The sequence below is a fragment of the Meles meles genome, chromosome 16, assembly GCF_922984935.1.
Source record: "Meles meles chromosome 16, mMelMel3.1 paternal haplotype, whole genome shotgun sequence".
Lineage (NCBI taxonomy): Eukaryota > Metazoa > Chordata > Mammalia > Carnivora > Mustelidae > Meles > Meles meles.
The window spans coordinates 36,048,256-36,074,689 of NC_060081.1; the positions used below are offsets into that span (position 1 = coordinate 36,048,256).

Consider the following 26,434-nt stretch of genomic DNA (forward strand, 5'->3'; position numbering starts at 1 on the left):
AGGAGCCATGGGGAGTGACAGCTCCTGGGCAAGACACAGTCTAAGACAAAGTAGGATATAACCAGAGGTTCCTCTCTGGGCTCCGCAGCTTTGACAGACTGGTGTTCTCAGCTCTGCAGCCTCCAACTTTCAGCAGGCTTTCTTCTGGGCATTGTGGGGGTTTAAACATTGTGGTGCCTTCAGGGTGAAAGTGGGTGTGGAACACCGTACATCAATACTTCTGCTCCAGGCACAGGCAACAGGCACAGGAAGCTAAAGTGTATCTTATAACCTCAGGATCCACCAACCTCGCTTTCAGAATGTGTCTAAAGAAAGCAATGTGTAAAGATATGTGTGCGTCGGTGTAGACTGGATCATTGGGAAAAATCTGAAATCATCAAGTGTCTATCAGTAGGGCACTGACTAAATAAATCGGGCTCTGGCATATAAGTTGGAGTACTCTGGCACATGACGCAGACGATGGCTGTCAGCATATAACGATCACTCCAAAATTCTGTTAGAAACAGATTCTTGGCTCCCATGCTGGGCAAGATTTTGATTCAGTAGAATGAAAAGTCTGGGAATATGCATTTTTAAAATATACTTCTGGCAATTCGCTGCACATATGGTGGGAACCTGTCTTTGAGGAACACAGATGCAGTTATGTGTTCATTGGCATAGAAAGGCAGAAATGCAAACAAAAACCCACAGAATGTATATGCACAGAAAATTACCAAATGTTTATTGTGGTGATATATTGGTGGAGGATGTTTACAACTTATTTCTTTATATTTTGTTGTTTACCTGGGTTTTCTAAATTTCTAACAAAAATTGTGAGTGACTTGTATAAAAAGGAAATGAGAAAATCTAAAACAAAAGGCACAGACCTGCTTCTCAGATGGGCATGTAAAGCTGGGCCAGTGGAACCACTGTGGTGATGGGGTGTGAGGTCAGCAGTAGGGGACTGAAGGATAGCCTTTGGGATTCTCTCTCTCTTTGCTTCTGTCCAGCGGTGAGCAAGAGCCAGGCCTGAAGGGAGTGGTCTCCCAGAATCCTCTCCCTAAGAACTAGGGGTCCCCAAGCTGGTCATGGGGCTTCTGTTCTTTCTCATTTTCAGTGGTGACCTCTTTTCTTGGGTCATATAAAAACCATACCAATCGAGGGACACCTGAGTGGCACAGTCAGGTAAGCATCCAACTCTTAATCTCAGCTCGGGCCTTCATTGCAGGATCATGAGTTCAAGCCCTGTGTTAGTAAAGAAAGAAAGAGAAAAAGAAAGAGAGAGAAAGGGAGGAAGGAAGGAAGGATGGATCATACCAGTCTGTTTTTCTACTGTAAATATTAAATAACCATTTAACGCTTGCGAATTGCAATCTATAAGAGGTGGCATGGAAATTGCACATTGAGCATATTGAGCTCTGGTAAGTTTGACCTATCAGTCTTTTCAAAGTGATCTACAGAACGCAGAAAAAGTGCACGCCTTCCAATTTCTCTGACACCGGAACAATTTGAGAACCACCAGAATGACAGAAAGAGTTGAGAAGGCTTTGAAACGAAAATCAGATGTGAATTCAAATTTCAGTTTTGTCTGAGTGACATGGGAACAGAAGTGAACATCACCTTTCTGGAGCTGGTTTCCCTCTGGATACAAGAATAATTACAATGAGTGGAAAAGGTGTTTATCAGCATGAGATGGGGTGAAGAGAAGCTCCTGGTCCTGTGTAGGAACCTAGGTACTTTTGGGGTCCATTGCCTGACCTCTGGGTTGAGCCCTGTGCCACTCCCTCCCCACCAAAGACAAAACTCTGCAGGGCTGAAGTTGACTTCAGCAACACACATGCATGGGCCCAGTGCATACACCAAATGTTACTGACACACACCACTCACCAGCCAGGAGGCCATGCCCTCAGCATTCTCTTCACCTGCTTTATTTTTGTTCTACCTCCTCCCAGTCTGGGTTTCCACCATTAAGGATTCTGCTCTCCAGACTCTTCCTCTCTAGAATTCAGAATGTTATTTTCTGAAGAGTGAAAGAAAAGGAAATACTTCCATGTGGATCTCTCTCTCAGGTCCTTTAATAGCTGATAGGGCGAAGAGCCAAGGGAAAAACAGATCATTCCTGATTTTCCCAGAGAATCAGCTTGCCTGGAAGTGCATTTTCCAGCCTGTGGATTGCTAGGCATGTGGGAACAAGAGTGTCCTTGAGTGTCTCCAGCACCATGCCCTGGACACAGAAGGCTCCAGTGCTCCCTTTCATGGATTTAAATGCTGGGGGCTTAGAGATGCTAAGTACACAAAGCAATGGTAGAAAGGGCAGGACATGAAGAAGAGCCACACTGGGTACAGAAGTGGTTTTTGCTTCATATCAAAGCAATTCTGGTTGCCAGAGGTCAGAGAAGAGAGAAGATGCCAACTACATTCTTGTGAGATCTTGAAGCATTTGTGAGCATTTGTGAGCTATTATCCATCTTACTGACAAGAGAGAGGGCTAAAGAGTCACAGGGGTTAGAGTGACTTCAAGGAAAGTGTCTGGATGGAGGGGATTAAAAACTGGGGCTGGATGAGGGAGGTCTACATCAGTGCCAAAAAGCATAGACATTGAGAGGAAAAATTCAAGCATGGCTACTTGAACTTGAGATCACTAGTATTGCCATAAGAGTTGAAATTTGCCTTATAAAACTGAATTATTGGGGTAACTGAGTGGCTCAGTGGGTTAAGCCTCTGCCTTCAGGTCAGATCATGATCTCAGGGTCCTGGGATCGAGCCTAGCATCGGGCTCTCTGCTCAGCAGGGAGCCTGCTTCCCCTCCTCCCCCCACCCCCTGCCACCTTCTGGTCTGCCTACTTGTGATCTGTCTCTCTTTGTCAAATGAATAAATAAAACCTTTTTTTAAAAAGTGAATTATTATTATTATTATTATTATTATTATTATTATTATTATTATCTATAGTTAACATAAAGGGATCTTTCCAAAAATGTTAACTCATTGGTCTAGAAATCAAACCCAACATTCTATCAAAACCTGTGTGCTTTGAAAGCCATCCATGGACTGATAATTCATAGAGAATTGATGACTATTTTTGCCTCATTTGGACACTAATTTAAAATATTGGGCATTCTGTACTTTGATATAAACGGAAAGTTACTGTGGTCTTTCCTCTGTCATTTTGTTAAATATTCTGCCATTTGCTTTTATTCTAGTGTGGTTTTGTTGTTGTTGTTGTTGTTGTTTTAGAAAAGAGAGGAATTTAATCTTTATTTACAGGACTCTACAAGATAGGAGATTCCACACAGAAATAAGAAATCCACTGAGAAGAGGAGCTTCATGCAGTTTGTACAGTTTGGAACTGGTCAAGTAGAGTTCTGTTGTAAAAAGACCTGAAATAACAAAACCCATTTAAAATGAGTTCTCAGTAGAGAAACAGCAAGACAGACTTCTACCAAGCAGAGTATATAACAAACAACTTTCTGCCTCAACAGTTCATCTAAAAGTTAAAAGTCCCAGGAGTGTGATCCTGGACTTGGTACCTTCTGGACAACATTCTGATCTTCCTCTTCCTCTACAGAGAAATATTTCTCAATCAAGTTTAATGAAGCTTTGTACACAGACTAATTTTCATGGTTTTGTAGAGCTTCAATTTTGTCCAAACCTCCACATTCTTCAATCATTATGCTAAGTTTCTCAGTTTCACCTAGTTTCTCAGCAGCCTGAAAGATGTTTGAAATGGCATCCAGAATAACCAGAATAATTCTGGTATCCTTTGCAGTTAAGAGGTTCATCAATGGTTCTATGATGCCACAATGAACAAGGTACAAAATGTGTTCAGCTGTCCTGTCTCTTGTATAGTTGGTCACAGCCCTGACTTTGGTGTCTTAAAGTCTGCATTAGAGAGAACATCAATGAAGAATGGGACTAATCCATGACTCACAACTTGTTGGATCTGGTCCTGGCAGCCAGCTGTGATGTTTGACATTGTCCATGTGGCTTCCTTCTGAATATTAATTTTGGGGTTCGTTAGCAGGCTGGGAAAGACAGCAAGGGCTCCTGCATCTATTACAACCTGAGTCTGTTCATCTGTCCCAATGACAATATTTCCTATGGCTCTTAGCACAGGAGTCACAGTAGACAATTTCACTGTAGCTCCTAGAAGCTTCACAAGCTGGGACACAACTCCTGTTTTCGCAATCATTTCAATCCATTCATTTGGACCATCAGTAAGGTAGGAGATGGCCCAGCCAGTATCTTCCATGATTTCTGGATCATTGTGATGCAGGAGATGAGCTGAGGTAGGAAGAATCTGTTTAACAGCATCTAACGGGGGTGCAGGATTCTTGTTGCGAAAAAGGTTGAAAGTATCTAAGTAAGGTTACATAAGCAATCACATGCTAAAGATGACATATCGGGAACTGCAAGGAGAGCCAATAGCGGATCAACTGCACCATACTTGATAACCAAGTCTTGAAAAACTGAACCATCACCTGCAGTGTTTCTTAGAGCCCATACAGCTTGTTCGCTGATGTGGGCATGGGAAGATGTCAACAGAGAAATGGATGCTGGCCTAGCACCTCCATCTACCACAGCCTTGGTCTGTTCTGATGTCCAAAAAACAGTGTTAGTGAGAGCCCAAGCAGATTCAAACTGAATGGGACTACAATCAGTTCTGCCCAAGAAGGAATTGATTTTGGAATCAAACCAGCCCAGATTATGTTGTCTATGGGGGCCTGGTTTCCTTTCTTTTTTTTTTTATTTGTTTATTTTCAGCGTAACATGTTCATTGTTTTTGCACCACACCCAGTGCTCCATGCAGTACGTGCCCTCCCTATTACCCACCACCTGGTTCCTCAACCTCCCACTCCCCGCCCCTTCAAAACCCTCAGGTTGTTTTTCAGGGTCCATAGTCTCTCATGGTTCATCTCCCCTTCCAGTTTCCCTCAACTCCCTCTCCTCTCCATCTCCCCATGTCCTCCGTGTTCTTTGTTATGTTCCACAAATCAGTGAGACCATATGATACTTGACTCTCTCTGCTTGACTTATTTCGCTCAGCATAATCTCTTTGAGTTCTGTTCATGTTGCTACAAAAGTTCACTCAGCATAATCTCTTCGAGTTCTGTTCATGTTGTTACATCCTTTCTGATGGAGGCATAATACTCCATTGTGTATATGGACCACATCTTCCTTATCCATTCATCCGTTGAAGGGCATCTTGGTTCTTTCCACAGTTTGGTGACCGTGGCCATTGCTGCAATAAACACTGAGGTACAGATGGGGCCTGGTTTCTTAGCAGCTTGAGTAGCCTGGAGCTGGCTTTCCAAATTGTTGCTCCAAATTGACCTTTAAGAATGTCATCAATAGACCAATTTATGGTGCCCTGGTTGTTGTGGTTTTCCTTCAGTGGAGAGATAGCATCATCAGGAAACGAGCTTATGTTTCTCCTTTTCATCATCTGGTCATCCTTCTTAGCCTTCCTGAGCTCCACATTAACCTCTATTTGACGCCACTTCATTTCTGTACTGTTTTTCCCTTTGTTCTTAAATCTGTTAAGGCAGGCAGCTGGTGAATTAGCATTCTCGTTAGTGGACATGGTTATGAGAAAAAGGAGAAAGCTGCATGGCCGGTTCAGGCTTCCATGGGAGGCGGTCTGGGGCACTCAGCCTGCTGTCAAAACGTCCACCATGGACACCCCAAAGGCGGTATGCTGCTTTTATTCTAGTTGTTTACCTGGTTTCCTTAAGGAGGTGGAGCTTACCTGCACCAGATCAACCCACCGAAGACCATTAGAAATGTGTAACAGACTGCCGTATGAAGGCAATTGGAGCAACCAGTCAGAGATTGGGTTTCCATAAATAGTTCAGATCTGGTCAGGGGTTTTATCAAAGTTGGGGGGAAGCTGGATGTTACCTTCAGGGTGGACCCCAACACAGCTGTCCTCTGATGGCCAGGATTTCTGCCCTCTCCTCACCTGTATCTTTCTCTGAGTCCTACCTCAGGACCTAGAAGAAAATAAGATAAAAAATTCACGCCAAGATGCAATTATCCTATTAAGGGTGCCACTCTTTGGTTGAAGCAGATTTTGCAGTCTATAAGTGCATCAGGCACGTGTATTGTACACCTTAAACTTATATAAACCTGTATGTCAATTATATCTCAATAAAGTTGGAAATAAGTAAATAAACAAGCAAACAAAGAAACAAACAAAAGCAGAGGTGATACCGTCAGGGTATCCTGTCCCCGGGGAGAGATGACCTTCTGAAACTGAAACTGTCTCAAGGGCAGTCCATGCTCAGGTTGTCATGTTCAGAGTCAGCCTTCAGGGATCACCTCCCTCTTACAAAGTGTATAGGAAGTTTGTGCATAGATGAGCTTGTCCATTTATTTCTCAACAGATACACGTAAAGCTACCAGAATCCTTCTCCTTCTATCTTCCCAGTAGGGGAGTAAGTTCTGCCCCAAAGCTTCCTTAGTGACAGGTGTAGGTGATTGGCAGGGGGACCAGGACCACCAAATGCATACAAGCTCAAATCGCATTTCTCTTTCTCTCTTTTAAGATTAATTTATTTATTTTATAGAGAGAGCCCACATACAAGCAATGGTGGGGAGCATAAAGTGAGGGAGGAAGGGCAGAGGAAGAGAGAGAATCTCAAGCAAACTCCCCACTAGTGGGGAGCTTGACATGGAGCTCGAACCAGAACTCTGAGATCATGACCTGAGCTGAAACCAAAAGCCACCGACTCAGCATACTGGACCACCAGGGTGCCCCAGTGGCATTTCTATCTTGTGTCTTCTATAGCTTCAACTGCAGCTTTCTGTTCAGATGTTCTTTTTTGTATCTTAATTCTGATTTGGCTCCAGCCCTGTGAATCTTAGCTAAAGAGTTAAACTGGATTTTTAATGTTGCTGAAGATGCCTGATTTCACTCTATTGGGGGATGACTCAACTGGTTAAATATTTGGAGTTCTCAGGTTGAGAAACGGAACAATACTAACTCAAGGACATCCTGGGGTGTAATTTCAGACCACTGAATCATTCAGGTGAGGTGATCTTTTTAGGATTGCCATGAATCTTGTGCCTCCACAGGCAATATAAAAATAGGTGACCATCAGAATCTATTGCCCACATGAGATGTGGCTTTTTCCACATCTCATCTTCAGGGTCTATGTGTAACAATTTACTTGGCAGCCAATAACCCATTGCAACTAAAAGCATTATTGCTTTAGCCCCTAATGATAAGAAGAAGAAAACTCACCTGTGCTCTTACTAAATGCCAGACACTGTACTAAGTCTTTTCATGCATTGTCTCAATCATCATAATCCATTTGTTCTCATTTAAAAGGTGAAGACACTGAGGTACAGAGAGGTTCCATAGCTTATCCAAGGTCACACAACACTCAAAAGCTGGCGTTAGGGGGCACCAGGGTGGATCAGTGGGTTAAAGCCTTTGCCTTCAGCTCAGGTCATTATGCCACGGTCTTGTGATCGGGTTCTCTGCCAGCATCGGAAGCCTGCTTCCTCCTCTCTTTCTGCCTGCCTCTCTGCCTACTTGTGATCTCTGTCTGTCAAAAAAGTAAATAAAATCTTTTTTTTTAATGTATGCATCTATTTTTTTATTCATTTTTTATTTATTTACAGCATAACAGTGTTCATTGTTTTGGCATCACACCCAGTGCTCCATGCAGTACGTGCCCTCCCTATTACCCACCACCTGGTTCCCCAATCTCCATCAAAACCCTCTGGTTGTTTTTCAGAGTCCATAGTCTCTCATGGTTCATCTCCCCTTCCAGTTTCCCTCAACTCCCTCTCCTCTCCATCTCCCCATGTCCTCCATGTTATTTGTTATGCTCCACAAATAAGTGAGACCATATGATACTTGACTCTCTCTGCTTGACTTATTTCGCTCAGCATAATTTCTTCCAGTCCCGTCCATGTTGCTACAAAAGTTGGGTATTCAACATTCTTCTCTAGTGCACATGGAACCTTCTCCAGAATAGATCACATCCTGGGTCACAAATCAGGTCTCAACCAGTATCAAAAGATTAGGATTATTCCCTGCATATTTTCAGACCACAATGCTCTGAAGCTAGAACTCAATCACAAGAGGAAAGCTGGAAAGAACCCAAATACATGGAGACTAAACAGCATCCTTCTAAAGAATGAATGGGTTAAACAGGAAATTAAAGAAGAATTGAAAAAAATCATGGAAACAAATGATAATGAAAACACAACAATTCAAAATCTGTGGGACACAGCAAAGGCAGTCCTGAGAGGAAAATATATAGCGGTACAAGCCTTTCTCAAGAAACAAGAAAGGTCCCAAGTACACAACCTAACCCTACGTGTAAAGGAGCTGGAGAAAGAACAAGAAAGAAACCCTAAACCCAGCAGGAGAAGAGAAATCATAAAGATCAGAGCAGAAATCAATGAAATAGAAACCAAAAAAACAATAGAAAAAATCAATGAAACTAGGAGCTGGTTCTTTGAAAGAATCAATAAGATTGATAAACCCCTGGCCAGAAAGAAAAGAGAAAGGACCCAAATCAATAAAATCATGAATGAAAGAGGAGAGATCACAACTAACACCAAAGAAATACAGACAATTATAAGAACATACTATGAGCAACTCTACGCCAACAAATTGGACAATCTGGAAGAAATGGATGCATTCCTAGAGACATATAAACTACCACAACTGAACCAGGAAGAAATAGAAAACCTGAACAGGCCCATAACCAGTAAGGAGATTGAAACAGTCATCAAAAATCTCCAAACAAACAAAAGCCCAGGGCCAGATGGCTTCCCAGGGGAATTCTACCAAACATTTAAAGAAGAATTAATTCCTATTCTCCTGAAACTGTTCCAAAAAATAGAAACGGAAGGAAAACTTCCAAACTCATTTTATGAGGCCAGCATCACCTTGATCCCCAAACCAGACAAGGATCCCACCAAAAAAGAGAACTACAGACCAATATCCTTGATGAACACAGACGCAAAAATTCTCGCCAAAATACTAGCCAATAGGATTCAACAGTACATTAAAAGGATTATTCACCACGATCAAGTGGGATTTATTCCAGGGCTGCAGGGTTGGTTCAACATCCACAAATCAATCAATGTGATACAACACATTAATAAAAGAAAGAACAAGAACCATATGATACTCTCCATAGATGCTGAAAAAGCATTTGACAAAGTACAGCATCCCTTCCTGATCAAAACTTTTCAAAGTGTGGGGATAGAGGGCACATACCTCAATATTATCAAAGCCATCTATGAAAAACCCACCGCAAATATCATTCTCAATGGAGAAAAACTGAAAGCTTTTCCGTTAAGGTCAGGAAAATGGCAGGGATGTCCATTATCACCACTGCTATTCAACATAGTATTAGAAGTCCTAGCCTCAGCAATCAGACAACAAAAAGAAATTAAAGGCATCCAAATTGGTAAAGAAGAAGTCAAACTATCACTCTTCGCAGATGATATGATACTATATGTGGAAAACCCAAAAGACTCCACTCCAAAACTGCTAGAACTTGTCCAGGAATTCAGTAAAGTGTCAGGATATAAAATCAATGCACAGAAATCAGTTGCATTTCTGTACACCAACAACAAGACTGAAGAAAGAGAAATTAAGGAGTCAATCCCATTTACAATTGTACCCAAAACTATAAGATACCTAGGAATAACCCTAACCAAAGAGACTAAGAATCTATACACAGAAAATTATAAAGTACTCATGAAAGAAATTGAGGAAGACACAAAAAAATGGAAAAATGTTCCATGCTCCTGGATTGGAAGAATAAATATTGTGAAAATGTCTATGCTACCTAAAGCAATCTACACATTTAATGCAATCCCTATCAAAATACCATCCATTTTTTTCAAAGAAATGGAACACATAATCCTAAAATTTATATGGAACCAGAAAAGACCTCGAATAGCCAAAGGAATATTGAAGAACAAAGCCAAAGTTGGTGGCATCACAATTCCGGACTTCAAGCTCTATTACAAAGCTGTCATCATCAAGACAGCATGGTACTGGCACAAAAACAGACACATAGATCAGTGGAACAGAATAGAGAGCCCAGAAATCGACCCTCAACTCTATGGTCAACTAATCTTCGACAAAGCAGGAAAGAATGTCCAATGGAACAAAGACAGCCTCTTCAATAAATGGTGCTGGGAAAATTGGACAGCCACATGCAGAAAAATGAAATTGGACCACTTCCTTACACCACACACGAAAATAGACTCCAAATGGATGAAGGACCTCAATGTGAGAAAGGAATCCATCCAAATCCTTGAGGAGAATGCAGGCAGCAACCTCTTCGACCTCAGCCGTAGCAACATCTTCCTAGGAACAACGGCAAAGGCAAGGGAAGCAAGGGCAAAAATGAACTATTGGGATTTCATCAAGATCAAAAGCTTTTGCACAGCAAAGGAAACAGTTAAAAAAACCAAAAGACAACTGACAGAATGGGAGAAGATATTTGCAAACGACATATCAGATAAAGGGCTAGTATCCAAAATCTATAAGGAACTTAGCAAACTCAACACCCAAAGAACAAACAATCCAATCAAGAAATGGGCAGAGGACATGAACAGACATTTCTGCAAAGAAGACATCCAGATGGCCAACAGACACATGAAAAAGTGCTCCACGTCACTCGGCATCAGGGAAATACAAATCAAAACCACAATGAGATATCACCTCACACCAGTCAGAATGGCTCAAATTAACAAGTCAGGAAATGACAGATGCTGGCGAGGATGTGGAGAAAGGGGAACCCTCCTCCACTGTTGGTGGGAATGCAAGCTGGTCCAACCACTCTGGAAAACAGCATGGAGGTTCCTCAAAATGTTGAAAATAGAACTACCCTATGACCCAGCAATTGCACTACTGGGTATTTACCCTAAAGATACAAACATAGTGATCCGAAGGGGCACATGTACCCGAATGTTTATAGCAGCAATGTCTACAATAGCCAGACTATGGAAAGAACCTAGATGTCCATCAACAGATGAATGGATCAAGAAGATGTGGTATATATAGACAATGGAATACTATGCAGCCATCAAAAGAAATGAAATCTTGCCATTTGCGACGACGTGGATGGAACTAGAGCGTATCATGCTTAGTGAAATAAGTCAATCGGAGAAAGACAACTATCATATGATCTCCCTGATATGAGGACATGGAGAAGCAACATGGGGGGGTAGGGGGATAGGAGAAGAATAAATGAAACAAGATGGGATTGGGAGGGAGACAAACCATAAATGACTCTTAATCTCACAAAACAAACTGCGGGTTCCTGGGGGGAGGGGGTATTGGGAGAGGGGGAGCGGGCTATGAACATTGGGGTGGAGAGGCGAACCATAAGAGACTATGGACTCTGAAAAACAACCTGAGGGTTTTGAAGGGTCAGGGGTGGGAGGTTGGGGCAACCTGAGGGTTTTGAAGGGTCAAGGGTGGGAGGTTGGGGGAACAGGTGGTGGGTAATGGGGAGGGCACGTTTTGCATGGAGCACTGGGTGTTGTGCAAAAAGAATGAATACTGTTATGCTGAAAAAATAAATAAAATGGAAAAAAAAAAAAGTTGGGTATTCATCCTTTCTGATGGAGGCATAATACTCCATCGTGTATATGGACCACATCTTCCTTATCCATTCATCCGTTGAAGGGCATCTTGGTTCTTTCCACAGTTTGGCCACCATAGCCATTGCTGCAATAAACATTGGGGTACAGATGGCCCTTCTTTTCACTACATCTGTATCTTTGGGGTAAATACCCAGCAGTGCAATTGCAGGGTCATAGGGAAGCTCTATTCTTAATTTCTTCAGGAATCTCCACACTGTTCTCCAAAGTGGATGCACTAACTTGCATTCCCAACAACAGTGTAGGAGGGTTCCCCGTTCTCCATATCCTCTCCAACACACGTTGTTTCCTGTCTTGCTAATTTTGGCCATTCTAACTGGTGTCAGGTGGTATCTCAATGTTGTTTTCATTTGAATCTCCCTGATGGCTAGTGATGATGAACATTTTTTCATGTGTCTGATAGCCATTTGTATGTCTTCTTCAGAGAATTGTCTGTTCATATCTTCTGCCCATTTTTTGATATGATTATATGTTTTGTGTGTGTTGAGTTTGAGAAGTTCTTTATAGATCCTGGATATCAACCTTTTTTTTTTCCATTTTATTTATTTTTTCAGCGTAACAGTATTCATTCTTTTTGCACAACACCCAGTGCTCCATGCATGGATATCAACCTTTTGTCTGTACTGTCATTTGCAAATATCTTCTCCCATTCCGTGTGTTGCCTTTTTGTTTTGTTGACTGTTTCCTTTGCTGTGCAGAAATCTTTTGATCTTGATGAAGTCCCAAAAGTTCATTTTTGCTTTTGTTTCCTTGGCCTTTGGAGACATATCTTGAAAGAAGTTGCTGTGGCTGATATCGAAGAGGTTACTGCCTATGTTCTCCTCTAGGATTCTGATAGATTCCTGTCTCACGTTGAGGTCTTTTATCCATTTCGAGTTTATCTTTGTGTACGGTGTAAGAGAATGGTCAAGATTCATTCTTCTACATATCGCTGTCCAGTTTTCCCAGCACCATTTATTGAAGAGATTGTCTTTTTTCCATTGAATATTTTTTCCTGTTTTGTCGAAGATTATTTGACCATAGAGTTGAGGGTCCATATCTGGGCTCTCTACTCTGTTCCACTGGTCTATGTTTCTGTTTTTATGCCAGTACCACGCTGTCTTGGTGATCACAGCTTCGTAGTAAAGCTTGAAATCGGGTAACGTGATGCCGCCAGTTTTGTTTTTGTTTTTCAACATTTCCTTAGCAATTCAGGGTCTCTTCTGATTCCATACAAATTTTAGGATTATTTGCTCCAGCTCTTTGAAAAATACTGGTGGAATTTTGATCGGAATGGCATTAAAAGTATAGATTGCTCTAGGCAGTATAGACATTTTAACAATGTTTATTCTTCCAATCCAAGAGCATGGAACAGTCTTCCATCTTTTTGTGTCTTCTTCAATTTCTTTCATGAGTGTTCTGTAGTTCCTCGAGTACAGGTCCTTTACTTCTTTGGTTAGGTTTATGTCCAGGTATCTTATGGTTCTTGGTGCTATAGTAAATGGAATCGATTCTCTAATTTCCCTTTCTGTATTTTCATTGTTAGTATATAAGAAAGCCACTGATTTCTGTACATTGACTTTGTATCCTGTCACGTTACTGAATTGCTGTATGAGTTCTAGTAGTTTGGGGGTGGAGTCTTTGGGGTTTTCCATATAGAGAATCATGTCATCTGCAAAGAGAGAGAGTTTGATTTCTTCCTTGCCAATTTGGATACATTTTATTTCTCTTTGTTGTCTGATTGCCGTTGCTAGAACTTCTAATACTATGTTGAACAAGAGTGGTGAGAGTGGGTATCCTTGTCATGTTCCTGATCTCAACGGGAAGGCTGCAAGCTTTTTCCCATTGAGGATGATATTTGCTGTGGGTCTTTCATAGATAGATTTTATGAAGTTCAGGAATGTTCCCTCTATCCCTATACTTTGAAGCGTTTTCATCAGGAACGGATGCTGGATTTTGTCAAATGCTTTTTCTGCATCAATTGAGAGGACCATGTGGTTCTTCTCTCTTCTCTTATTGATTTGTTCTATCACATTAATTGATTTGCGAATGTTGAACCAGCCTTGCAACCCGGGGATGAATCCCACCTGGTCATGGTGGATAATCTTTTTAATGTACTGTTGGATCCTGTTTGCTAGGATCTTGTTGAGAATCTTTGCATCCATATTCATCAGTGATATTGGTCTGAAATTCTCTTTGGTAGGGTCTTTGCCTGGTTTGGGGATCAGGGTAATGCTGGCTTCATAAAAAGAGTCTGGAAGTTTTCCTTCTGCTTCAATTTTTTGGAACTGCTTCAGGAGAATTGGTGTTATTTCTTCTTTGAAAGTTTGGTAGAATTCCCCAGGGAATCCGTCAGGTCCTGGGCTCTTGTTTTTTCGGAGGTTTTTGATCACTGCTTCAATCTCATTACTAGATATTGGTCTATTCAGGTTGTCAATTTCTTCCTGGTTCAATTTTGGGAGTTTGTAGTTTTCCAGGAATGCATCCATTTCATTTAGGTTGCTTAGCTTATTGGCATATAACTGTTGGTAATAATTTCTGATGATTGTTTCTATTTCCTTGGTGTTCGTTGTGATCTCTCCCTTTTCATTCATCATTTTATTAATTTGGGCTTTCTCTCTTTTCTTTTGGATTAGTGTGGCCAATGGTTTATTGATCTTATTGATTCTTTCAAAAAACCAGCTTCTAGTTTCATTGATACGTTCTACTGTATCTCTCGTTTCTACCTCATTGATCTCTGCTCTAATCTTGATTATTTCCCTTCTTGCATGTGGAGTTGGTTTGATTTGTTGTTGATTCTCCAGTTCTTTAAGGTGTAGAGACAGCTGGTGTATTCTGGATTTTCCAAAGTTTTTGAGAGAGGCTTGGATGGCTATGTATTTCCCCCTTAGAACCGCCTTTACTGTATCCCCTAGGTTTTGGACTGAAGTGTCTTCATTCTCATTGGTTTCCATGAATTGTTTAAGTTCATCTTTGATCTCCTGGTTGATCCAGGCATTCTTAAGCAAGGTGGTCTTTAGCTTCCAGGTGTTTGAGTTCCTTCTGAACTTTTCCTTGTGATTGAGTTCCAGTTTCAAAGCATTGTGATCTGAGAATATGCAGGGAATAATGTCAGTCTTTTGGTATCGGTTGAGTCCTGCTTTGTGACCCAGTATGTGGTCTATTCTGGAGAAGGTTCCATGTGCACTTGAGAAGAATGAGTATTCTGTTGTTTTAGGGTGGAATGTTCTGTATACGTCGATGAGGTCCATCTGGTCCAATGTTTCATTCAATGCTCTTATTTCTTTATTAATTTTCTGCTTCAATGATCTGTCTATTTCTGAGAGAGGCGTATTAAGATCTCCTACTATTATTGTATTCATATCAATATGACTCTTTATCTTGATTAATAGTTTTCTTATGTAATTGGGTGCTCCCATATTGGGGGCATAGATATTAACAATTGTTAGATCATCTTGGCGGATAGTCCCTTTAAGTTTCTATATTTCTGTTCAATGATATTCTTAGGATTTTTTCTCTTTTATAGGACCCCCCTTAATATTTCCTGCAGTGTCGGCTTGGTGGTTGCATAGTCTTTTAAGCCTTGCTGGTCTTGGAAGCTCTTTATCTCTCCATCCATTTTAAATGTCAGTCTTGCTGGATAGAGTATTCTTGGTTGCATGTTCTTCTCATTTAGTACTCTGAATATATTTTGCCAGCCCTTCCTGGCTTGCCAGGTCTCTGTGGAAAGGTGTGACGTTATTCTAATGGGCTCTCCTCTGTACATAAGGAGCTTTTTTGTCCTAGCTGCTTTTAAGAGGGTCTCTCTTGAAACATAATTCCTCATTCTAACTATAAGGTGTCGTGAGGACTTTCGAGAATTTAAAATCTTGGGAGGAAATCTCTCTGCCTCTAGTACATGAACGTTGTTTCTATTCGTGAGATTGGGAAAATTTTCATAGACAACTTCTTCCACTATATCTTCTAGACTTCTTTCTTTTTCCTCCCCTTCAGGGATTCCAATAATTCTGACATTGGAACATTTCATGGCATCGTTTATTTCCCTGATTCTGTTTTCCTGGCTTCTGAGCTGTTTGTTCCAGGCTTCCTCCTGATCCTTTCTCTCTATCTGTTTGTCCTCCAGATCACTAATTCTATCTTCTGTCTCAGTTACCCTAGCTTTTAGGGAATTTAGATTAGATTGGAACTCATTGAGAGCATTTTGAACATCATCCCTGGTGGCTTTCAGTTCTGCCCTAACATTGTGAACATCATCCCTGGTGGCTTTCAGTTCTGCCCTAATCAATTCTGTTTGGTCATCCATGGCTTTCTCCAACCTAGATATTGCCTGGATAATTGTTAGTCTGAATTCCTTTTCTGACATATTGTCTATGTCGATAGCCATTAGCTCTGTTGCAGAAGGCCCATCCTCTGTATTTTTCTTCTGTTGGGTATTCCTCCTCCTAGTCATTTTGGAAAGAGATGACTGAACAGATGCAGCTGGACTTATCGATTGTGGTGCAGTCAATGTGCACCCTGGAACGCTTCTGTGCAATCAGGATTCCCCACCCAAATGAGAAAAAAAGGAAAAGAAAAAGAAATAGAGAAGAAGAAAGAAAAAAAGGGGAAAGAAAAAAGGAAAAAAGAGAGAGAGAGAGAGAGAGATAGGGAAAAAAAGGGAAGATAAAAGAGAAGGCTCAGCCCAAATGGGCCACAAGGTAAGATTTATGAAGTATACAACAGACAAACAAAAAGACTGATAAAAGTATATGACAAGAGAAAAAAAAATATATATATATAAGCAAAAAAAAGTGAAGAACCTCATCAGAAAGAACCCCAAGTATAAGATTTATATATTATCAGGACAAACACAAATTCACAGAAACACTGACAGAAGGAAAAATTGGGAGAGTGGTTATAAATTCTCAGTGTGGGTGAGGAAGGTTATTTTGATTCTTCCTGAAGGTATCTTGATGTTTTTGTTAAGGGACTCAACTTTCCTAAGTTACAGGGGGATTAGAAACTGGTTTGCCTATAGGGGTAGCATTGATTGGGGAAAGGGGATTACCTTGAAGTTTAACTCTATATGTATAGTAGAAAATAAAAATTAAAAAAGAATAAACTATACTAAACTAAGTTAAAACAGAATTAAAAAAATAGAAAAGCAAAAGAAAAACACGGGTGTATGCATCAAAAAGTTCAGGTTAGAAGGTTATTAAATAATTTGATGTACTGGACATCTGTGTGGTGGTAAATAGGTTAAAAAATTATCTGTATGTATAAAAAAAAGAATCAGAATATTGGTAAAGAGTTAAAAATAAAAGTTGTATTTATGAAGTAGTGGTGGTTGTTCTCTTGTAGTCTTTTTTTTTTTCTTCTTCTTCCTTCCTTGTTGGTTTTCTGGGGGAGGGGCCTGCCACGTGGATTTTCAGACAATGATGTTCCCTGAGTTAGGTCCTCCCGCTCCCCTCAAGGGGGTGAGCTCTGAGGAAACTGTTTTTTTCAGGCTTTTGTTCTCTGGGGGTTTTTATGTTCTTTCATCTGCTTTCTCTCGCCTTGACAGCTTTTGATGGTTTTTGGAGGTTTAGAGGAGAGCAAACTGCACCCCGACCTCCCTCTCAGAGAGAAGCCTCAGAATGTTCTGCAAGAGCTGCTGGCAGAGTCGTTTCTGAGTCACTGTCCCTGGGGATGCAGGAGCTCCTCGTTGTACCCAAAACCAGGGCAGCGGTGGCTGTCTAGGCAGCTCCAGACTGCCAGAGAGGTTCCGAGCAGAGATCGCACACTGAGATGTTCCCGCTGTCCTGGGCTGGGAATGTCTGGTTTTTCCGGATGCCAGAGCTCCAGGTTGGCGCCTATGAGCATGTATCCCAAGGGAGGGTGTGGGACGCGCGTGTTTCAGGATTGCTGTCTGGCCAGGCTCCCAGCCCCTCCCGGGAGCCAGACCCCGCTTGTTCTCGGGCGCGCTGGCGTTCAGGCGCACTGGCGGCTCAGGGACAGAGACCTGATTTCTCCACCGCACTCTCTCTCGCTCAGCGCCAGGGGAGGCTGTCTTGGGTCGGGGGACTTAGGTCCTTGACCCTAACCGCCCAGGTTCCCACTATTACCCCCCGCAATCCTTTGCTCTTTGTTTTTTGAGTGCTTTCAACCAGACTCCAAGTTAATGCTGGTCCCCAGACGCAGAGCATTCTTGTGTTGGGGTATTACTTTCCAATCGGTCACCTCTGGTGGCTCCCTCCCCCTTTTGTTTATCTTCCGATATCAGTCCGACGCTCCCAGTCTGCTTTACCTGCCATTGGCGTCTTCTGCTCCTGTAGAGATCCAGGCTGATCTCAGGATGATTTCATGGGTGGTCGGAGTTCTTTGGTAGGTAATCAGCTCACTTTAGGGTACAGGTTGAAATGGTGCCTACCTTTGGTAGGTAATCAGCTCACTTTAGGGTACAGGTTGAAATGGTGCCTCCTCCTACTTCCCCGCCATCTTGACCCCCCTCGTAAATAAAATCTTTTTAAAAAAGCTGGTTTTGGGATTTGAACAGCCTATCTGACTTCAAAGCCTTTGAACTTTTCCACTATGTTTATGTTTTTTGAAAGGCAGATTCACAAAAGTCTTTAGAACTAAAGATGAGGACATGAAGTTCCAGAGAATTTAGTGACTTGTCCAAAGTCACGTGGCTAGGTCTTCTTTTTTTTCTTTTTAATTTATTTTCAGCGTAACAGTATTCATTATTTTTGCATCACACCCAGTGCTCCATGCAGTACGTGCCCTCCCTATTACCCACCACCTGGTTCCCCAATCTCCATCAAAACCCTCTGGTTGTTTTTCAGAGTCCATAGTCTCTCATGGTTCATCTCCCCTTCCAATTTCCCTCAACTACCTTCTCCTCTCCATCTCCCCATGTCCTCCATGTTCTTTGTTATGCTCCACAAATAAGTGAAACCATATGATACTTGACTCTCTCTGCTTGACTTATTTCACTCAGCATAATCTCTTCCAGTCCCATCCATGTTGCTACAAAAGTTGGGTATTCATCCTTTCTGATGGAGGCATAATACTCCATCATGTATATGGAACACATCTTCCTTATCCATTCATCCGTTGAAGGGCATCTTGGTTCTTTCCACAGTTTGGTGACCGTGGCTATTGCTGCAATAAACATTCGGGTACAGATGGCTCTTCTTTTCACTACATCTGTATCTTTGGGGTAAATACCCAGCAGTGCAATTGCAGGATCATAGGGAAGCTCTATTTTTTTATTTATTGAGGAATCTCCACACTGTTCTCCAAAGTGGCTGCACCAACTTGCATTCCCAACAACAGTGTAAGCAACAGTGGAAGAGGGTTCCCCCTTTCTCCACAACCTCTCCAACACATGTTGTTTCCTGTCTTGCTAATTTTGGCCATTCTAACTGGTGTGAGGTGGTATCTCAATGTGGTTTTAATTTGAATTTCCCTTATGGCTAGTGATGATGAACATTTTTTCATGTGTCTGATAGCCATTTGTATGTCTTCTTCAGAGAAGTGTCTGTTCATATCTTCTGCCCATTTTTTGGTATGATTATCTGTTTTGTGTGTGTTGAGTTTGAGAAGTTCTTTATAGATCCTGGATATCAACCTTTCGTTTGTACTGTCATTTGCAAATATCTTCTCCCATTCCGTGGGTTGCCTTTTTGTTTTGTTGACTGTATCCTTTGCTGTGCAGAAGCTTTTGATCTTGATGAAGTCCCAAAAGTTCATTTTTGCTTTTGTTTCCTTGGCCTTTGGAGACATATCTTAAAAGAAGTTGCTGTGGCTGATATCGAAGAGGTTACTGCCTATGTTCTCCTCTAGGATTCTGATGGATTCCTGTCTCCATTGAGGTCTTTTTTCCATTTTGAGTTTATCTTTGTGTACAGTATAAGAGAATGGTCGAGTTTCATTCTTCTACATATAGCTGTCCAGTTTTCCCAGCACCATTTATTGAAGAGACTGTTTTTTTCCCATTGTATATTTTTTCCTGTTTTGTCGAAGATTATTTCACCATAGAGTTGAGGGTCCATATCTGGGCTCTCCACTCTGTTCCACTGGCCTATGTGTCTGTTTTTATGCCAGTACCACACTGTCTTGGTGATCACAGCTTTGTAGTAAAGCTTGAAATCAGGTAACGTGATGCCATGGCTAGGTCTTCTAAAGCTAATTTTCTTCCATACCCAAGTAGATTAAATCAATTCAAAATATTCCCAAGATTCTCCATGCCACTGTTCCTCCTCTACCAGATGCCAAGTGAGAAGTGCAATGGCTTGCCCAGACTATTCTACTTTGCTCTCCACAAAGGCAAAATATAGGACTGGCCCCAAGCAAAGGGACAAGAACAAGGAAGGAAAAATTCAGTGTGGAACTTCTCTGCCTTTCCCTTGTAAGTTTGTTATCTGTTCTCTTGAGAAACTCTTCAAACACAAGAAAATTATATATATATATATATATATATATATATATATATATATATACACACACACACACATACACATAACAGTGTTATTGGAAGAGCAAATAAAAATTCAGATTTTTTTTTCAATTCAAAAAAGTACATTAATATAACAGGCATTAGAAACAATAAAACTTTGATTTGAATTATTATTTTACTTTAGAAACTTGTTTTTAAACAGGTAACTTTCTTTAGCTTTGGAAATTAAGTCTCATAATTATGCTTGTCTAACCAACAGCCTCCCTGAGATGACAAAGTCTTTGAATGTACATGTATGGAATGTTTACTATGTCCATGAATTTATTCACATTTTATTAAAATTCTCAATAATGGCACCTAATAGAGAGACACTGTCAAATTCCTTTATGATGGTATTTAACAAAGATTTTTATGAGAATTCAATAGTGCTTTTCCTTCTCCAGAACTAAGGGGAGAAACTTATACCCATCATGTATTTTAAAAAGTGGGTATTTACTTTTGAAATATCATTCATTTCTTAATTTTTCCCCTTCAGGGAGCATGAAATAAACTGAGTAGCCCCCTCACAAAAAGAAGAAAAAAGGAATTAAATAAAATAAGCTTATCTTCAGTTGGTGCCACTAAATGATTCTGAAATCATATCTTGAATTAATCCTTTCTTGAAGACAATGAGGGAAATACTTTTGGCTTGCTCATGAGCTCTCCTGGGTTTCTTTCTATCAGGCAGGCAGAGAAATTCCCACAAGCCCTGACACATGGCAGGTTTGTAGGGCTAATCAGCTATTGCTCTCCTTTAATACTTATTTCCAAGAGAGTGAGAACAGTGTCTGGTTCCACAAGAGCTTATTAAGGAAGAGATGGAGTACACTAAACATTGTCTTTATGGTGCATTGCAAGCCTGATCTCCAATTACCTTTGTATTTTGTTCTTTCTGTATATTCCTCTCTTCTCCTAGTCAAGAAGACAGCCCAAATCTTTGATCATTCCTGATTCAAGAGGAGGTGCGGAGGCTAGGCCAAAATTGGGTGTGCAAATTGAGACAGAGAACAGAAAGACACCTAGGGTTTCAGGGACTCCAAGGACTTGTCCACTGCTCCACAGGGCCCTGAGGGAGTGCCAGGACCACTGGAGGCCAGAGTATGATTGTGGGCCCATCTGAGGAGGCTGCACCTAGGCCCCGAGGCTCAGCATGGCTGTGCCACAGCACAGCAGGACCTCCAGACTTCAAGGGACTGTGTGCACTGGACAGTGGAATCACAGAGGTGACCTTCATATCCTGAAGATAGAGAGGTCTTACAGAATATTTTGCTGAACTTGAGACGCCTGCAATCTTCATAGAGATCTGGGGATGCCTTACATTGGGTGCCCTACCCGCCAATCTCAGATATCCTGGAGTCAGATTGAATTTAACTCAACAAAAGAAAATGAAGTAACATGATATGATTTTCATTCCCAAGTTTGTGGACTAAGATTCATGCTTACCACACATCTACATGTGGTTGGTCTCTCGGTCTTGGTAAGAAACTGACTTCTACTCAGAAAGTTTTAAATAAAAAAGATTTAATGTTAAGATTCTTTGTGAAAGTGTGTGCACAGTTAAGGGAACCAAGAAGAAGGTTGAGGCATCCAGAGATGAGCAGCGTGGGGGAGTCATTACTACCTCTGGCCTAAAGGAGCGAGGAGATGGGTTGGTGTTTGCAAGATCCTGTGAGAGGTGGCATAAGGGAGGGAACTGCATGATAGAGGACTTGGCCCATTGCCACACAACCTGATTGGAAGCAGGGGGATGGCAGGCAGAGAAATACCCCATCCATTCTTTTCCCAGTCTCTGGTCTCTTGCCAGAGCCTCACATTGGCTGAACCCATGCAGAGCCGAAAGGAAACCTGATGACTGGACAATGTCTGGGGGTCAGGCCCTGGGCAGAGTAGAGAAGTAGACAAGAGATTTGGGGTAGCGTCAAGGGGAAGAGAGAATTATCAGCCCAGCACAGACCAACACTTTCACCAAGGTGGTTTTCTAGGTTGTCATTGGCAGAATACATCCTCTTGGAATATGCTTAAGAATCCTGTGCTTGGACCTGGGAACCCCAGCATGGATCAAGAACAAACTCTGTCACTTTCAAGCCATGACTCGAAGTTCTTTCACCTCCTTGGTCTCCATTTACTACTCATCTACAAAGTGGCAGAGGGTTAAATGAATTAATGTCAGTAAAGTGTGAGGCACACTTCTGAAAACCTGGACACATGCCCTCTCAATAATTAGCTAGGTGTGGGGTCTTTTCTCTCTGGACTTGTGTATGTTCATTGAAAAGTGCAGAGGTGTTTATGGTATGTTACCTGTAATGTGCCCTCCAGTTCTTATGTTTTAGGGTTCTGTGAAACCAAAGGAAGGAGTTTAACCCGAGCTTCTTCATCTGGTCCCCACAAGAAAACTGGAATGTTCCTTTTTTTTAAAGTTCTTATTTTAATTCCAGTTAGTTAAGATACAGTGTTATATTAGTTTCAGGTGTATAATTTAGTGATTCAACACATCCGTAAATCACCTGGTGCTCATCATGACAGGTGCATCCTTAATCCCCATCCCCTATCTTACCCATCCCCCACCTACCTCCCCTCTGGTAACCAGCAGTTTGTTCTCTATAATTAAGAGTCTGAAGAAACCTGGAATTTTCAAAGCTATTTAACTATATTATAACACATCAGGCAAATTTGCTGAGTTTCAGTTTCCTAAATTATAAAATGAAAATAACCCAATATACCACCCAAAATCAACTCAAATTAATCCTGTGGTATGTACTATGGCTGGAATATAGCAAGTCAAGTCATCCCTACCTCTAAATCAAACTCACCTGAGGAGAGATTTTTTTTCTTTTTACTTTGTTAGTATCAAATAAAACAGAAATACAGAAAATTACACAAAAAGCACATATAATTTAGGGAACATTCTTGTAACTGCTACTCAGGTAAAAAAAGAGAACTTGGCCAGAGCCTTCCATGTGTCTATCCCAGCCGCAGCACCACCTCCCCTCTAAAGGTCCACTTCAACCTTCTTTGACAGTAATTCCTTCCCTGCATTTTCTAAACTTGAAATGTTGTTTAAATGCTTTTTGATTTATAAGATCTTTCTTCATCCTTTTTTTCCCTTTTAATTTAGCCACCAAAGAAGCAGTCTGTCTGATCTGAAGAGTTTCCAGAGTCTGGATCTTGCAGTCTGCACCCCCCAATGTGTTCCTCAAATTTCCAACAAACCGGCAGCTGGATCCAAATATGTGATCAGCTTTGTGAAGGATCCTCTGGGCAAGACCAGAGGTCTTGTTATAAGGAGATTTTCAAAAATATCGGTAAGAATTAAAACTCTATCCTGACTCATTAAATAATAATCATTATTTTTAAATAAATCCACAAGAAGTTCTGGTGTATGGTAATGTAGAGAGCCACACTAAAGATGCTCCGAAGTTTGTTCTTTCCTTCTCAGAACAAAGTCCAAATAGGAAGCGATAGGTTAGGAAAATCCCCTATTGCCCCCAATCCTCTTCAACTCCAGGTCCTTACAGTACTATAAAGAATTTTACAAGTGCCACACCTTCCCACCTAACATTTTCCCCCAAGATAGTTTAAAACTCTCCTCTCCTCATCTTTTGTATTGGGGTTTTGAGTCAAGTTAGAAATTAGTATAATAAAGCATAGCTCCATAAGACAGCTGTTGAAGCACAGGGCCCAAGCTGTCTGAGACACAGACTACCCCTTATGCCATATATGCAGCAAAAGGCCCAGTGTGCTGCAGCGAGAGCATCTAATACAAAGACAGCAGGAGATCAATCCATAAACTGAGCAAGAAAGAAACTTAGCACACCCTCCATGGTCTCCTCACCCTAGCACTGTGCCTGTCACTGTCCATGTTCAGGAAATAGTAATTGAATGAAGTTATCTCCCCTTTGCACTCAATTAGTACAGATATGCATTGTTTTATGGCTTACAATAACAAGATTGTGTTTGTTTTGGCCCGGATATTCTAGAGACCCGGGCTGTCTGGATATATATATATATATAGATATATATATATATCTCCTCCTGCAGAGCAGGTCATCAAATATATTTGAGCCAAAATACAATGCATCTCAAATATTCTGTCTTCCTGGAGTTCATAACTCCCTTCTTTGTTAGGTGGCTTAGTTTTGTAGACATCTATGATCCACTCATCTCTCAAAGTCCCTTGGTTGGAAGAGAAGAAAATTGACTTGTATAAATTTAATGGAGAAAGTGGGATTTCCCAGTTATAGATGTGGGAAGGACAGCATAACGGTTTTTTTACTACTGTATAACAAACACCATAAACTTAGTGCTTAGGGAAACATACTTTGGTTAACTTACAGTGTCTGTGGGCTAGGCGTCTGGGCAAAACTTGCTGGGTCCTCTGCTCAGGGTCCCACAAGACTGATGTCAATGTATCAGCTGGGCTGCATTCTCATCTACCGCTCCCCGTCCTCTTTCTAGTCTCATTCACGTCATTGGAAAAACTTGGTTCCATGTGGTAGAGGGACTGAAGTCCATGTTTTCTTAAGGGCTGCACACCAGGACCATTTCCAGGCCACTTTCCAGTGACTCTCTGCATAATATGGCCATGTGTTTCTTTGAGGTGAACGTACGACTTTTCAGTCTGCTAAGATGGAGTTTTATACAATGTAATGCAGTCCCAGAATTAGCCATCTTTACTCTTATTCCCATGAAGGGCTTGTTCTGGTGACAAGTGACATAATGGCCCCTGGGTATCTGGGGTTTAATCAGCAGCTTCAGGACCAGAGGAGATAATGACACTTTCTTCCCAATTAGGAAATCCTACTGAAGGATTCTGATCAGCTCAGATGACCATTCCTGGGGCTAGGAACCAGGACTGGCCCAGTCTGTGGCCATGGGGCCAGAACTGTTGCAGGAAGTAGGGTAAAACCATTGACTCCATGTTAGGGGACACTAAATCACCCGGATTCTTTAAATCCCTTACAGATAAACTCAACATATCTAAAACCAAACATACCAAATCCTCTTGAAATCAATTCCTTACACTCAGTCCTTGGGTTTGGCTGATGGTATCATTCGTTACCAAATCCTCCCAGTTATTCTGGAAGCCAACGTATGTTTTCTTTGCCCTCCAAATGCAATCACCAACTTTGTCCTCACTACCCCCATCCTTTTGTATTCTTCCTGATACAGGTTGGGTTCACTAGAGGCAGATTTTGAGGTGTAGTTTGGGAGTCAAGGTGTTTATTATTAAGAAATACCTTTGGGACTGACACCTAGGGGAAGAGGGAAAGGAAGAGGAGTGGGCAGACGGATAGTTTAAAACTATGTCAATAGTTTAAAATAGTTTAAAACAATGTCAACCTTAGTCAATGGGATGGGCAGCCCTGGAGCAAAAATGGCCCATCAGAGTTCATCCAGGTGGATTGAGGTGACCAGTCTTTTATGTTCCTAGACTATGCATGAACCACTGAAACAGGTGGCTTTGAGTGATATGGTTCTCTCGGTCCCCCTGAAACCACTGAGATCTGAAGGGTTTCTGTCCACAGTGCTCCCAGCACCTGGAGCTATGAGATCTTCTCTAACAAGATGGTATGCTATGGTCCCTCACATTTATTCCCTCACATTTATCCCTCCCATACATTCCCAGAAAGACCACCCTAGTGCAGGTCCTTATGATCTGATTCTTCACTCTTCTATACCGGGATCCTTCCATCCCAGTAAAATACAAAATCTCTTCCGTTATTACAGTCAAACCACTGTTCAAAAACTCTTCATGGCTCCCAATTTCCTATGGTTTCAACTTTTTAAAATCTAAGCTAAATTCTGAGATCTTTTGTTTGTTTGTTTCTTTTGTTTTGTTTTTGTCTCTCTTGTTTGTTCCTTTGTTTTTGTTTTCATTTTATTTTTTAATGTAAATTCAGTTAAGGTGTAGTGTATTATTAGTTTCAGGGGTAGAATTTAGTCATTTATCAGTTGCATACAATACCCATTGCTCATTACGTTATATGCTTTCCTTAGTGCCCATCATCAATTACCCCATCTCCCTACCCACCTCCCCTCCAGCAACCCTCAGTTTGTTTCCTATAATTAAGAGTCTCTTATGGTTTGCCTCCCTCTCTGTTATTTTATTTTTCCTTCCCTTCCCCTATTTCCATCTGTTTTGTGTCTTAAATTCCACATATGACTGAAATCATGTGGTATTTGTCTTTCTCTGACTGACTTATTTTGCTTAGCATGATACCCATCCATATCATGGCAAACGGCAAGATTTCATTGTTTTGGGTGGTTGAGTAATATTCCAGTGTGTGTGCGTGCGTGTGTGTGTGTGTGCGTGCGCACATCCCATCTTCTTTATCCATTCATCTGTTAATGGACATCTGGGCTCTTCCATA

At 41.3% G+C, this 26,434-nt stretch overlaps 1 pseudogene; it reads right to left on the reverse strand.

Moving 5' to 3' along the window:
* Positions 1-1,332: 1,332 nt before the first annotated feature.
* On the reverse strand, positions 1,333-5,561 carry LOC123926602 (annotated as a pseudogene).
* Positions 5,562-26,434: the final 20,873 nt, after the last annotated feature.